Here is an 11,560-nt window from a genome sequence, read left to right as displayed (position 1 = left end):
TCAGCACATTCTGAGGGGTATTGATGTAGTAGCCTGGGCCAGGGTATTGCAACCCAGACATGTACAGTTGAAGTCGGACGTTTACGTACACCATAACCAAATACATTTAAACTCAGTTTCACAATTCCTGACATTTAATCCCAGTAAAAATTCCATGCCTTAGGTCAGTTAGGATCACCACCTTATTTTAAGAATGTGAAATGTCAGAATAATAGTAGAGTGATTTATTTCAACTTTGATTTCTTTCATCAGATTCCCAGTGGGTCAGAAGTTTACATACACTCAATTAGTATTTGGTAGCATTGCCTTTAAATTGTTTAAATTGGGTCAAACGTTTCGGGTAGCCTTCCACAAGCTTGCCACAATAAGTTGGCTGAATTTTGGCCCATTCCTCCTGAAAGTACTGGTGTAACGGAGTCAGGTTTGTAGGCCTCCTTGCTTACACACGATTTTTCAGTTCTGCCCACAAATGTTCTATGGGATTGAGGTCAGGGTTTGTGATGGCCACTCCAATACCTTGACTTTGTTGTCCTTAAGCCATTTTGCCACAACTTTGGAAGAATGCTTGGGGTCATTGTCCATTTGTAAGACCCATTTGCAACCAAGTTTTATCTTCCTGACTGATGTCTTGATGTTGCTTCAATATATCCACAATTTTCCTTCCTCATGAAGCCATCTATTTTGTGAAGTGCACCAGTCCCTCCTGCAGCAGAGCACCCCCACAACATGATGCTGCCACCCCTGCGCTTCACGGTTGAGATGGTGTTCTTCAGCTTGCAAGCCTCCCCCTTTTTCTCCAAACATAATGATGGTCATTATGGCCAAACAATTCTATTTTTCTTTCATCAGGCCAGAGGACATTTCTCCAAAAAGTATGGTCTTCTTCCCCATGTGCAGTTGCAAACCGTAGTCTGGCTTTTTTATGGCGGTTTTGGAGCAGTGGCTTCTTCCTTGCTGAGCGGCCTTTCAGATCCTGTCGATATAAATCAAATCAAAGTTTATTTGTCTCGTGCGTGGAATACAACAGGTGTAGACCTTATAGTGAAATGCTTACTTACAGGCGCTAACCAATAGTGCGAAAGAAAAGTGTGTGTGTGTGTGTAGGTAAGTAAAGAAATAAAACAACAGTAAAAATACATTTGAAAATAACAGTAGCAAGGCTATATACAGACACCGGTTAGTCAGGCTTATTGAGGTAGTATGTACATGTGGGTATGGTTAAAATGACTATGCATATGATGAACAGAGAGTAGCAGTAGAGTAAAAGAGGGGTTGGCGGGTGGTGGGACACAATGCAGAAAGCCCGGTAAGCCAATGTGCGGGAGCACTGGTTGGTCATGCCAATTGAGGTAGTATGTACATGAATGTATAGTTAAAGTGACTATGCATATAAGATAAACAGGGAGTAGAAGAGGGGTTGGGAGGCTGAGCAATTGCCGTACCAGGCAGTGATGCAATCTTTTGAGGATCTCAGGACCCATGGACCCATGCCTAATCTTTTTAGTTTCCTGAGGGGGAATAGGCTTTGTCGTGCCCTCTTCACGACTGTCTTGGTGTGTTTGGATCATTCTAGTTTGTTGGTGATGTGGACACCAAGGAATTTGAAGCTCTCAACCTAATCCACTACAGCCCCGTTGATGAGAATGGGGACATGCTCGGTGCTCCTTTTCCTGTAGTTCACAATAATCTCCTTAGTCTTGGTTACATAGAGAGATAGGTTGTTATTCTGGCACCACCCGGCCAGGTCTCTGACCTCCTCCCTATAGGCTGTCTCGTCGTTGTCGGTGATCAGGCCAACCACTGTTGTGTCGTGCCTGGCCATGCTGTTGAGTCGTGCCTGGCCATGCAGTCGTGGGTGAACAGGGAGTACAGGGGGGGACTGAGCACCCCTGGGGAGCTCCAGTGTTGAGGATCAGCGAGGCAGATGTGTTGCTACCTACCCTCACCACCTGGGGGAGGCCCGTCAGGAAGTCCCGGATCCAGTTGCAGAGGGAGGTGTTTAGTCCCAGGTTCCTTAGCTTAGTGATGAGCTTTGATGGTACTATGGTGTTGAACGCTGAGCTGTAGTCAATGAATAGCATTCTCACATGGGTGTTCCTTTTGTCCAGGTGGGAAAGGGCAGTGTGGAGTGCAATAGAGATTGCATCAACTGTGTATCTGTTTGGGCGGCATGCAAATTGGAGTGGGTCTAGGGTTTCTGGGATAATGGTGTTGATGTGAGCCATGACCAGCCTTTCAAAGCACTTCATGGCTATGGACGTGCTGTTCCAGGGGTAGTGCTGAAGGACTGGGAGGAGGGATCGATGGAGTGGCGGTCCTTCCCAATAGATATAGGACTAGTATTACTGTGGATATACATACTTTTGTACCTGTTTCCTCCAGCATCCACAAGGTCATTTTGCTGCTGTTCTGGGATTGATTTGCACTTTTCGCACCAAAGTATGTTCATCTCTAGGAGACAGAACACGTCTCCTTCCTGAGCGGTATGACGCCTGCGTGGTCCCTTGCTGTTTATACAGATGAACGTGGTACCTTCAGGCATTTGGAAATTGCTCCCAAACATGAACCAGACTTTTCTGAGGTCTTGGCTGATTTCTTTTGATTTTCCCATGATGTCAAGCAAAGAGGCACTGAGTTTGAAGGCAGGCATAGAAATGCATCCACAGGTACACCTCCAATTGACTCAAATTATGTCAATTAGCCTATCAGAAGCTTCTCAAGCCATGACATAATTTTCTGGAATTTTCCAAGCTGTTTAAAGGCACCGTCAACTTAGTGTATGTAAACTTCTGACCCACTGGAAGTGCGAGTGAAAAAATCTGAAAACAATTGTTGGACAAATGACATGTCATGTGTCAAAGTAGATGTCCTAGCCGACTTGCCAAAACTATAGTTTGTTAACAAGAAATGTGTGGAGTGGTTGAAAAACGAGTTAATGACTCCAACCTAAGTTGGAGTAAACTTCCGACTTCAACTGTAGTTCAGTTTTGAGGTTGGGGAGAGGACTCGGTCCCACACCACATCAGTTACCAGGCCTTCAAACTGATACACTTTGGTATTGGTTATTATATTAGGATCCCCATTAGCTGTTGCGAAAGCAGCAGCTACTCTTCCTGGAGTCCATACAAAACATGAAACATGACATAATACAGAACATTAATAGACAAGAACAGGACATTTAAAAAATAAATAAATATCAAGACATACAATATCTAGGTCAAATAGGAGAGACGCATTGTGCAATGATGTGTTGCTTTATCTGTTTTTTAAACCAGGTTTGCTGTTCATTTGCACAATATGAAATGGAGGCGAGTTCCATGCAATAATGGCTCTATATAATACTGTATGCTTTCTTGAATTTTGTGACTGAAAAGACAGGTGGCTCACTGGTCTCCTACAAACACTCACGCACACACACACACACAAACAAAGACAAATACGTTGTATAATCATAATAAATAAATGTAGACCTATAGTAAATATACACTCATTAGCAATGTTATGCTGCATTGGTTTGCCCTTTTTGAGAGATATTGAAATTTGTCTTCTGCATTACACAACTACCTCAAGCTGCACTTATGTCACGCTCTCGCTCACCAATTCTCCCCCACTATCCTCTCCCCGATCTCCCCCTCTTCCTCGCCCCGGTCTCTCCCTCTTCATCTGTTGCCCCCACTCTCGGTCCAAATCCCAAATGAGACCTGAGAAGATTTGGTAATAGGCTGAGTGGAAGTTTAACCCTATTACTTGTAGCAATTAAATCTTCTCAGATCTCTACCAGTGGATAGGGTTTTGGCAAACATTTGGGATTAGGCCTATCTCCTCTTACCTGGCGAAACACCCTCTTCCTGACCCTGATGGTCCCACCTCTCATACATGCTGGCCCAGGGGTGGTGCTGAAGGATTGGGAGGAAGGATCGATGGAGTGGCGGTACATCCCATCATATCTGTCCAGTAATAGGTTCCAGTAGTAACCCTGAGTGAGGCTGAAGAAAGCATTTCTCTCCTCGGGCCATGTAACGCAAACACATTCAGAGCAGAGGATAGTTGGTGTAGGGATAGGTGGTATAGGGAGAGGAGCTGGTGTATGGAAAGGTGGTGTAGGGATAGGAGGTATAGGGAGAGGAGCTGGTGTATGGAAAGGTGGTGTAGGGATAGGAGGTATAGGGAGAGGAGCTGGTGTATGGAAAGGTGGTATAGGGAGAGGAAGTGGTGTAGTGATAGAAGGTATAGGGAGAGGAGTTGATGTAAGGGATATAGGGAGAGGAGCTAATGTAGGGATAGGGAGAGGAGCTGGTGTAGGGATAGGAGGTGTAGGGAGAGGAGGTGTAGGGAGAGGAGCTGGTGTAGGGATAGGAGGTGTAGGGAGAGGAGCTGGTGTAGGGAGAGGAGCTGGTGGAGGGATAGGAGGTATAGAGAGGAGCTGGTGTAGGGATAGAAGGTATGGGGAGAGGCTCTGGTGTAGGGATAGGAGGGAGAGGAGCTGGTGTAGGGATAGGGAGGGAGCTGGTGTAGGGAAAGGAGGTATAGGGAGAGGAGCTGGTGTATAGGGATGGTGTAGGGAGGGAGCTGGTGTAGGGAGAGGAGCTGGTGTAGGGATAGGGAGAGGAGCTGGTGTAGGGATAGGAGGTATAGGGAGAGAAGCTGGTGTAGGGATAGGGATAGGGAGGTGTAGGGATAGGAGGTTTAGGGAGAGGAGCTGGTGTAGGAGGTTTATGGGAGGTAGGAGGTTTAGGGAGAGGAGCTGGTGTAGGGATAGGAGGTGTAGGGAGAGGAGCTGGGGATGGAGGTGTAGGGAGAGGAGCTGGTGTAGGGATAGGAGGTGTAGGGAGAGGAGCTGGTGTAGGGAGAGGAGCTGGTGTAGGCAGAGTAGCTGGTGTAGGGATAGGTGGTATAGGGAGAGGAGCTGGTGTAGGGATAGGGTGTATAGGGAGAGGAGCTGGTGTATAGGGAGAGGAGCTGGTGTAGGGATAGGGAGAGGAGCTGGTGTAGGGATAGGGAGAGGAGCTGGTGTAGGGATAGGAGGTATAGGGAGAGGAGCTGGTGTAGGGATAGGATGTATAGCGAGAGGAGTTGGTGTAGGGATAGGAGGTATAGGGAGAGGAGCTGGTGTAGGGATAGGAGGTATAGGGAGAGGAGCTGGTGTAGGGATAGGAGGTTTAGGGAGAGGAGCTGGTGTCGGGATAGGAGCTGGTGTAGGGATAGGAGGTATAGGGAGAGGAGCTGGTGTTGGGATAGGTGGTATAGGGAGAGGAGCTGGTGTAGGGATAGGAGGTTTAGGGAGAGGAGCTGGTGTAGGGATAGGAGGTTTAGGGAGAGGAGCTGGTGTAGGGATAGGAGGTATAGGGAGAGGTGGTGTAGGGATAGGAGGTATAGGGAGAGGAGCTGGTGTAGGGATAGGAGGTTTAGGGAGAGGAGCTGGTGTAGGGATAGGAGGTTTAGGGAGAGGAGCTGGTGTTGGGATAGGAGCTGGTAGGGATAGGAGGTATAGGGAGAGGAGCTGGTGTAGGGATAGGAGGTATAGGGAGAGGAGCTGGTGTAGGGATAGGAGGTTTAGGGAGAGGAGCTGGTGTCGGGACAGGAGCTGGTGTAGGGATAGGAGGTATAGGGAGAGATGCTGGTGTTGGGATAGGTGGTATAGGGAGAGGAGCTGGTTTAGGGATAGGTGGTACAGGGAGAAGAGCTGGTGTATGGATAGGGGGTACAGGGAGAGGAGCTGGTGTAGGGATAGGGAGCTGGTGTAGGGATAGGAGGTACAGGGAGAGGAGCTGGTGTAGGGAGAGGAGCTGGTGGGGATAGGAGGTACAGGGAGAGGAGCTGGTGTAGGGATAGGGAGAGGGGCTGGTGTAGGGATAGGAGGTATAGGGAGAGGAGCTGGTGTTGGGATAGGTGGTATATGGATATGAGGTACAGGGAGAGGAGCTGGTGTAGGGATAGGGAGAGGAGCTGGTGTAGGGATAGGAGGTGTAGGGAGAGGAGCTGGTGTAGGGATAGGAGGTGTAGGGAGAGGAGCTGGTGTAGGCAGAGTAGCTGTTGTAGGGATAGGTGGTATAGGGAGAGGAGCTGGTGTAGGGATAGGGGTATAGGGAGAGGAGCTGGTGTAGGGATAAGATGTATAGGGAGAGGAAGTGGTGTAGGGATAGGAGGTATAGTGAGAGGAGCTGGTGTAGGGATAGGAGGTATAGGGAGAGGTATGGTGTAGGGAGGTTTAGGGAGAGGAGCTGGTGTAGGGATAGGAGGTTTAGGGAGAGGAGCTGGTGTAGGGATAGGAGGGTGTATAGGGATAGGGAGGAGCTGGTGTAGGGATAGGAGGTATAGGGAGAGGAGCTGGTGTAGGGATAGGGAGAGAGCTGGTGTAGGGATAGGAGGTATAGGGAGAGGAGCTGGTGTAGGGATAGGATGTATATCGAGAGGAGTTGGTGTAGGGATAGGAGGTATAGGGAGGGGATAGGAGGTATAGGGAGAGGTGCTGGTGTAGGGATAAGATAGGGAGGAGGTAGGAGCTGGTGTAGGGATAGGAGGTATAGGGAGCTGTAGGGATGTTTAGGGAGAGGAGCTGGTGTAGGGATAGGAGGTTGTAGGGATAGGGAGCTGGTGTTGGGATAGGAGCTGGTGTAGGGATAGGAGGTATAGGGAGAGGAGCTGGTGTAGGGATAGGAGGTTTAGGGAGAGGAGCTGGTGTCGGGACAGGAGCTGGTGTAGGGATAGGAGGTATAGGGAGAGATGCTGGTGTTGGGATAGGTGGTATAGGGAGAGGAGCTGGTTTAGGGATAGGTGGTACAGGGAGAAGAGCTGGTGTATGGATAGGAGAGGAGCTGGTGTAGGGATAGGGAGGGAGCTGGTGTAGGGATAGGGAGGGAGAGAGCTGGTGTAGGGAGAGGAGCTGGTGTAGGGATAGGAGGTACAGGGAGAGGAGCTGGTGTAGGGATAGGGAGAGGGGCTGGTGTAGGGATAGGAGGTATAGGGAGAGGAGCTGGTGTTGGGATAGGTGGTACAGGGAGAGGAGCTGGTGTATGGATATGAGGTACAGGGAGAGGAGCTGGTGTAGGGAGGGAGGGAGCTGGTGTAGGGATAGGAGGTGTAGGGAGAGGAGCTGGTGTAGGGATAGGAGGTGTAGGGAGAGGAGCTAGAGTAGCTGTTGTAGGGATAGGTGGTATAGGGAGAGGAGCTGGTGTAGGGATAGGGAGAGGATGGTGTAGGGATAGGAGAGGAGCTGGTGTAGGGATAGGGGTATAGGGAGAGGAGCTGGTGGGATAGGGAGAGGAGCTGGTGTAGGGATAGGGGTATAGGGAGAGGAGCTGGTGTAGGGATAGGAGGTATAGGGATAGGAGGTATAGGGAGAGGTGCTGGTGTAGGGATAAGGATAGGGAGAGGAAGTGGTGTAGGGATAGGAGGTATAGTGAGAGGAGCTGGTGTAGGGAGAGGAGCTGGTGTAGGCATAGGAGGTATAGGGAGAGGAGCTGGTGTAGGGTTAGGAGGTATAGGGAGAGAGGGTGTAGGGAGAGGAGCTGGTGTAGGGTTATATAGGGAAAGGAGCTGGAGTAGGGATAGGAGGTATAGGGAGAGGAGCTGGTGTAGGGATAGGGAGGGGAGAGCTGGTGTGTAGGGATGGCATAGGGAGAGGAGCTGGTGTAGGGAGAGGAGCTGGTGTAGGGTTAGGAGGTATAGGGAAAGGAGCTGGTGTAGGGATAGGAGGTATAGGGAGAGGAGCTGGTGTAGGGATAGGAGGTATAGGGAGAGGAGCTGGTGTAGGGATAGGTGGTATAGGGAGAGGCGCTGGTGTAGGGATATGAGGTATAGGGAGAGGAGCTGGTGTAGGGATAGGTGGTATAGGGAGAGGAGCTGGTGTAGGGATAGGAGGTATAGGGAGAGGAGCTGGTATAGGGAGAAGAGCTGGTGTAGGGTTAGGAGGTATAGGGAGAGGTGATGGTGTAGGGATAAGATGTATAGGGAGAGGAGCTGGTGTAGGGATAGGAGGTATAGGGAGAGGAGCTGGTGTAGGGATAGGAGGTATAGGGAGAGGAGCTGGCATAGGGAGAGGAGCTGGTGTAGGGATAGGAGGTATAGGTAGATAGGTGGTATAGGGAGCTGGGGGGTATAGGGAGAGAAGCTGGTGTAGGGATAGGGAGAGGAGCTGTATAGGGATAGGGAGAGGGAGCTGGTGTAGGGATAGGGAGAGGGAGCTGGTGTATAGGAGAGGGAGGGAGCTGGTGTAGGGATAGGATGTATAGGATTGGTGTAGGGATAGGTATGGTGTAGGGAGAGGAGCTGGTGTAGGGATAGGAGGTACAGGGAGAGGAGATGGTGTAGGGAGAGGAGCTGGTGTAGGGATAGGAGGTGTAGGGAGGAGCTGGTGTAGGGATAGGAGGTGTAGGGAGAGGAGCTGGTGTAGGGATAGGAGGTGTAGGGAGAGGAGCTGGTGGTGTGTAAGGGAGGAGGGTGTAGGCAGAGTAGCTGGTGTAGGGATAGGTGGTATAGGGAGAGGAGCTGGTGTAGGGATAGGGGGTATAGGGAGAGGGAGAGGAGCTGGTGTAGGGATAGGAGGTATAGGGAGAGGAGCTGGTGGGATAGGGATAGGGATAGGAGGTATAGGGAGAGGAGCTGGTGTAGGGATAGGATGTATAGTTGGTGTAGGGTTAGGGGTATAGGGAGAGGAGCTGGTGTAGGGATAGGAGGTATAGGGAGAGGAGCTGGTGTAGGGATAGGAGGTTTAGGGAGAGGAGCTGGTGTCTGGTGTAGGGATAGGAGGTATAGGGAGAGGAGCTGGTGTTGGGATAGGTGGTATAGGGAGAGGGGCTGGTGTAGGGAGAGGCTTATAGGGAGAGGAGCTTGTGTAGGGATAGGAGGTTTAGGGAGAGGAGCTGGTGTTAGGGATAGGAGGTATAGGGAGAGGAGCTGGTGTAGGGATAGGAGGTATAGGGAGAGGAGCTGGTGTAGGGATAGGAGGTATAGGGAGAGGAGCTGGTGTAGGGATAGGAGGTATAGGGAGAGGAGCTGGTGTAGGGATAGGAGCTGGTGTAGGGATAGGAGGTATAGGGAGAGGAGCTGGTGTAGGGATAGGAGGTATAGGGAGAGGAGCTGGTGTAGGGATAGGAGGTTTAGGGAGAGGAGCTGGTGTCGGGAGGGATAGGAGGTATAGGGAGAGGAGCTGGTGTTGGGATAGGTGGTATAGGGAGAGGAGCTGGTTTAGGGATAGGTGGTACAGGGAGAAGAGCTGGTGTATGGATAGGGGGTACAGGGAGAGGAGCTGGTGTAGGGATAGGGAGAGGAGCTGGTGTAGGGATAGGAGGTACAGGGAGAGGAGCTGGTGTAGGGATAGGGGGTACAGGGAGAGGAGCTGGTGTAGGGATAGGGAGAGGAGCTGGTGTAGGGATAGGAGGTATAGGGAGAGGAGCTGGTGTTGGGATAGGTGGTACAGGGAGAGGAGCTGGTGTATGGATATGAGGTACAGGGAGAGGAGCTGGTGTAGGGATAGGGAGAGGAGCTGGTGTAGGGATAGGAGGTGTAGAGGGAGCTGGTGTAGGGATAGGGAGGGAGAGGAGCTGGTGTAGCTGGTGTAGGAGAGGGATAGGGGGTATAGGGAGAGAAGCTGGTGTAGGGATAAGATGTAGGGAGAGGAAGTGGTGTAGGGATAGGAGGTATAGGGATGGTGTAGGGATAGGAGGTATAGGGAGAGGAGCTGGTGTAGGGATAGGAGGTTTAGGGAGAGGGAGCTGGTGTTGGGATAGGAGCTGGTGTAGGGATAGGAGGTATAGGGAGAGGAGCTGGTGTAGGGATAGGAGGTATAGGGAGAGGAGCTGGTGTAGGGATAGGGAGAGGAGCTGGTGTAGATAGGAGGTATAGGGAGAGGAGCTGGTGTAGGGATAGGATGTATATCGAGAGGAGTTGGTGTAGGGATAGGAGGTATAGGGAGAGGAGCTGGTGTAGGGATAGGAGGATAGGGAGAGGTGCTGGTGTAGGGATAAGATGTATAGGGAGAGGAAGTGGTGTAGGGATAGGAGGTATAGGAGAGGAGCTGGTGTAGGGATAGGAGGTATAGGGAGAGGAGCTGGTGTAGGGAGGGAGAGGAGCTGGTGTAGGGATAGGAGGTTTAGGGAGAGGAGCTGGTGTTGGGATAGGAGCTGGTGTAGGAGGTATAGGGAGAGGAGCTGGTGTAGGGATAGGAGGTTTAGGGAGAGGAGCTGGTGTCGGGACAGGAGCTGGTGTATAGGAGGTATAGGGAGAGGAGCTGGTGTTGGGATAGGTGGTATAGGGAGAGGAGCTGGTTTAGGGATAGGACAGGGAGAAGAGCTGGTGTATGGATAGGAGGTACATGGAGAGGAGCTGGTGTAGGGATAGGGAGAGGAGCTGGTGTAGGGATAGGAGGTACAGGGAGAGGGGCTGGCATAGGGAGAGGAGCTGGTGTAGGGATAGGAGGTACAGGGAGAGGAGCTGGTGTAGGGATAGGGAGAGGAGCTGGTGTAGGGATAGGAGGTATAGGGAGAGGAGCTGGTGTTGGGATAGGGAGAGGAGCTGGTGTAGGGATATGAGGTACAGGGAGAGGAGCTGGTGTAGGGATAGGGAGAGGAGCTGGTGTAGGGATGGGAGGTGTAGGGAGAGGAGCTGGTGTAGGGATAGGAGGTGTAGGGAGAGGAGCTGGTGTAGGCAGAGTAGCTGTTGTAGGGATAGGTGGTATAGGGAGAGGAGCTGGTGTAGGATAGGGGTATAGGGAGAGGGTGTAGGGATAGGGAGAGGAGCTGGTGTAGGGATAGGAGGTATAGGGAGAGGAGCTGGTGTAGGGATAGGAGGAGCTGGTGTAGGGATAGGAGGTATAGGGAGAGGAGCTGGTTGGTGTAGGGATAGGAGGGGGAGAGGAGCTGGTGTAGGGATAGGAGGTATAGGGAGAGGTGCTGGTGTATAAGATGTATAGGGAGAGGAAGTGGTGTAGGGATAGGAGGTATAGTGAGAGGAGCTGGTGTAGGGATAGGAGGTATAGGGAGAGGAGCTAGGCATAGGGAGAGGGAGCTGGTGTAGGGTTAGGAGATAGGAGGTGGTGTAGGGAGAGGAGCTGGTGTAGGGTTAGGAGGTATAGTATAGGGATAGGAGGTATAGGGAGAGGAGCTGGTGTAGGGATAGGAGGTATGGGAGGGAGCTGGCATAGGGAGAGGAGCTGGTGTAGGGAGAGGGGGTATAGGGAGGGAGCTGGTGTAGGGAGAGGAGCTGGTGTGGAGAGGTGCTGGTGTAGGGAGAGGAGCTGGTGTAGGAGAGGAGCTGGTGTATGTATAGGGAGAGGAGCTGGTGTAGGGATAGGAGGTATAGGGATGGTGTAGGATAGGTGGTATAGGGAGAGCGCTGGTATAGGGAGAGGAGCTGGTGTAGGGATAGGAGGTATAGGGAGACGGCTGGCATAGGGAGAGGAGCTGGTGTATAGGGAGGGAGGAGCTGGGATGTGTATAGGGATAGGGATAGGAGGTATAGGGAGAGGAGCTGGTGTAGGGATAGGAGGTATAGGGAGAGGAGCTGGCATAGGGAGAGGAGCTGGTGTAGGGAGAGGGGCTGGCATAGGGAGAGGAGCTGGTGT

Source organism: Oncorhynchus masou, chromosome 28 (assembly GCF_036934945.1).
Source record: "Oncorhynchus masou masou isolate Uvic2021 chromosome 28, UVic_Omas_1.1, whole genome shotgun sequence".
Lineage (NCBI taxonomy): Eukaryota > Metazoa > Chordata > Actinopteri > Salmoniformes > Salmonidae > Oncorhynchus > Oncorhynchus masou.
The sequence above is the reverse complement of the archived record's forward strand: the minus strand, read 5'-3'. Positions refer to the sequence as shown.